General features: G+C 49.9%; 1 pseudogene; it reads right to left on the bottom strand.

The window, feature by feature from the left end:
• Positions 1 to 2,453: 2,453 nt before the first annotated feature.
• Positions 2,454 to 3,863, bottom strand: LOC115856678 (transcription factor-like 5 protein pseudogene; annotated as a pseudogene).
• Positions 3,864 to 4,236: the final 373 nt, after the last annotated feature.

Raw genomic sequence — 4,236 nt, 5'->3', positions numbered from 1 at the left:
GGGACATGGGTTCGTGCTCCGGTCTGGGAGGATCCCACATGCCGCGGAGCGGCTCGGCCCGTGAGCCATGGCCACTGAGTCTGCGCGTCCAGAGCCTGGGCTCTGCAACGCAAGAGGCCACAACAGTGAGAGGCCCGCATACCACACACACACACAAAAAAAAATAACATCACTGGGTAAGCCCATGATTCTGGCCAAGGTCCCCTGCTGCTTCCAGACCTGGTCGGGGAGAGTCACAGACCCTTTGAAAACCTGGATCTCCTCACCATCTCTGCCCACAGGGGCCTTGAGCATCTCTGAAGATCAGAAATGCCTCCACTTTATTGGGGGCAAAATCAATTTCAATTGCTGTCAGCTTGTCTTCCAGCTGTCAGTTTGGGCCAGAGCTTCATATATTTCCTATCAATAATTCAATTATATCAGCAGTAGAGGCTCCAGGGCTTCCCCGGGGAGCCAGCGAACACCATTCATTATTAAGCTCCAGCCTGGATGCCTACCCCGTTACTCCTCCCTTCCTTTCTCAGCCCTTCATTTTCATCTCCTTTTTCTACTCTTTCTCTGAGTCTGTTCCCCATCATATGGTGTGGACACCTTTCAGATTTTGTACAGTTTTCCACACCCATATGCTGTCATCCTACACATGCAGAGATGCAAGAGTCTAAGAGGAAAGATGTAGTTAAGAATTCTTCCAATTCTTCATCATACTTAAAAAGGCTTTGTGTGTAGGAACATTTATAGGTTTTTGCTTGTTTGTTGCTCTTTTTTCCCCCAAGATCCTTGTGAATTGTTCAAACAGGGCATCTTGGCCGGGCAGCTGGGGAGAAGGACCACAGGCTTCCTTCTGTTGGCTCCTTTGTACACCCTGATTGCCCGGGAGCCCCTGGTTGTGTGAGTGGTGGAGAAGAGGAGTGAGTGGGTTGCGTAGACTGTGTAGCGGCCACTGGAGAGGCGCAGGGCCAGGAGAAAGGGATCAACCATGGGCTGGCTGTTTCCCACCTGGCTCCTTGAGCAGGACACAGCCTTTGTTAGGGGCCGAGGACCAGCACTGAAGGAACTGGCTTCACCAGAGACCTCGTGAGACTCCGAGCTCGTCTCACACCAGGGATCAGCGGCCAAGACTGCACCTGGGGCAGCATCCATGACAAGGCCAGTCAGCAGTGGCAATGGTGAGACAGCTTTCAGTGGCATCTCAGGCAGTGAACAGTAATGAGTGGGATTTGGAGCATAAGAGGAGTAACATTGGACAGTCCATGGTGACTGCCAGCAACAGACAGTCTGGTTTGAGGGCACATAGGGGCTCCTACAAGTAACTGGGAGAATTTAACAGAGTGAGGGCGGGGACAAGGCCTATGGGCTTGCAGCCAAGCAGCTGGGGGCTCAGGACCACTGTATTTTGGAGATTGACGTTAATCTGATCTCTTTAGAACTCATAGTCTGTGGAAGTCTGCAACATACGACTTATATCCTAAATACAGGGTGATTAAAGAAACAATCATTGGTCACTTTCACTTTCAAATATTTATTCTTCAGTGTTCTGGTGATCTATAGCTAGGAAACAAAACGATATATGAAATCTTCAGATTAATGACTGGCCACAGTATTACAAAAAAAATAAAGAATTTAATGTACAGTATCCCTTCCATACAAAGGTCTCGTCTGATTTACCTGCCTCCTTTGTGTACAAACATTTAACTATCTCCCATTGACAGTATTTATTGAAAGTGACTGTATTGCACTAAAGTCTATTGGTATTATCTATTGTAATAAATAAAGCCACTCATTTGAAAAACTCAGTTCCAAACACTACAGTTTATTACACAGAAAGTAATGACTCTCAATATGAAAATGAGGGCATTGAAGCAATCTACCGTGACAATATTTCATTTATGGACAAAAGTACCTTTAAAGGAGATCTCTGGAAAATTTCTAGCAGAAAGGTTTAAAATAGGACTGCATTTTGCAATACAGTTCTATGCAGCTAGAAATCATTACAAGGGGAAGCGATAAACAAATGAAATAAAATGTCCAAACTACTTATAGTTAAGAACAATTTAACTTGTTCTAGTTGCTAAGGGGGCTTATTTAAAATGTAAATAAAATAAGTAAAAAGCAATGTACCTTCTAAGACTAAAGAAATTACAAAGGATGTTAATTTTTCAAGTTATCATGTTAAGAAAACATGATGGAATCAGACAGATAATTGAAAAATTACTTACTAATTGTCAAGATGTCTTCCTCCCCAAATGGTCTAAGAGGACATTAATCGGTAAGCATTTTGTTTTAGATAAATATTTTTACAAAATGTGCTTTCAAAGTCCCCACTGGAGTCCCATCAGCTGAATCATGTTCCTTTAGAGTTAGACTATCAGAGCTGAGTTCCAGGGTCTTAGGAAATGTTTATGGGTCACGAAGGAACAGCCGTTTACTTCCCAGGCATTAGTGTTCACATCCAGTCACTTGATCTCCATAGCTGGGCTACTCTGTACTCTCCTGTGTGGGACACGTCACCAAGGAGTCTGGTCTGGTCAACTTTAGCCTTCAGCCAGTTTTACCGCAAAATACACTCTCAAATTCCTTTTTAAGAGAATCTCCATGTCTTTCCTGAATATATTTCAGGAACGCTGTGGTCCACTGCAGAGTCGTTGCCTTATCGGTCTCGGCGTTGCAGAACGGGACTAAAAGATTCAACTCATCACAACAAATGCGGATTCTGCGCCTTCTATCTCTTTCCATGCGGTTGTGCCTCTCCCTGCGCTGGGACCTGCCCCGCTGGGGCCCGCTCTGGGTCTGCTCCCCGAGGGTGGCCTGGGACGACTCCACCGACTTGCCAAGCACCCTGCGCTGCTGTGGAGCCTTCACTCACATTCTGGAGCTCTCCAAGGGCTCTTCGTTCTATGTTTGTGTCCAACTGACGTACCCTACTCCGACTCCTCTTATTTATTGCTTGTTTACATAGCGCTTCTCCTACTTTAATCCAAACCTGCTCAGGCAAAGCTTGGATGCTTGGTAGCTTCAAGTACAGAACATAAGTTACTAGAACTCTGTGTTTGTGAAAGATTAGAATTTCCACTAGTAGAGCAACTATTTGCAGTAAACAGAGGGTATGTAAATTGCAGAGCAGTAGTTGCAGCAGCAGTTTTATTTTTCACTAATGTTGTACATTTGTTTTGTTGCTGATGAAGAGGAACATTCATTAATTCGGATGGATGGCGAATAAGAGTTACCAAATTGTTGAGCGCCATGCCGGGCTCGGGGGCATCCGCGCCGCGCGGGGCTGGCGGGGGCTCGGCTGGGATGCTGTTGAAGCGGTCCTCCAGGCGGACGCGCACGGCCGAGTTGGCCCGCGCCTCGGGCGCGCCCTCCACGTTCTCCTTGCCGGCGCCGTCGGGCGCCTTGGGCCGGCGTGCGCCGGCGCCCGGGCCGTTGGCGCCCGGCGTCTTCTCGTCGGCGGGGGGCGCGCCCGCCTCGCTCAGCAGCATCATGCGCAGCTCCTGGAAGTCGATGTGGCCCAGGCACTGGTTGGCGCCCGCGAAGCCGCCATCGGCCAGCGCAGGCGGGCACAGCACCGGGTACACGGGCGGCGCGCCCCCCGCCGCCGCGCCCCCAGCCGCCGCGAAGACCCCCGCCTTCCGCGCCAAGAGGGCCGAGTTGAGGCGCGTCTCGAGCTCGCCGTCGGCCGCCGCCGCCTCCATGTGCGAGTAGAGGATGTGCTGCAGCTGCGTGTACTCGATCTCGGTCATCTCCACAAGGCTCAGGTCGGTGGTCGTGAAACTCAGCCCCGCCTCGCCCAGCGCCGCGTCCGCGCTCTCGGGGCCCGCCGGCCCGCCCGCCTGCGGCGGCTCCGGCTGTCCGGGGCCCGACATGCCGGCGCCAACGGCGTGGGGCGCGCGTACGGGCCGGCGGGGCTAGGCCGGGCGGGCTCTACCATTTCTTTATCTCTAAATTAAGGTAATAATATTTACTGGTATCAGAAAGTATAGGCTATTTTATGCTGCAGTAACAAAGACCCCCAAATCTCAGCTGCTTAATACCACTACAGTTTATTTCTCACTCATGCAAAAAGTCCAGCAATTCCATAGTAGAGCCGTGGGTCCAGTGATTCTCCAGGGCAGCTGTTCTCCATGAGTTGGTTCTTCTTTCCAGGGTGCGTTGGTCTTAAGGCACCTCTATACCAACATGTGCTTCCAAGATCACTGTAGCAGGGGAAGAGAGTTTAAATGCTTCCGTGCAAAAGTG

Source organism: Globicephala melas, chromosome 17 (genome assembly GCF_963455315.2).
Source record: "Globicephala melas chromosome 17, mGloMel1.2, whole genome shotgun sequence".
Taxonomy (NCBI): Eukaryota; Metazoa; Chordata; class Mammalia; order Artiodactyla; family Delphinidae; genus Globicephala; species Globicephala melas.
The sequence above is the reverse complement of the archived record's forward strand: the minus strand, read 5'-3'. Positions and strand labels throughout refer to the sequence as shown.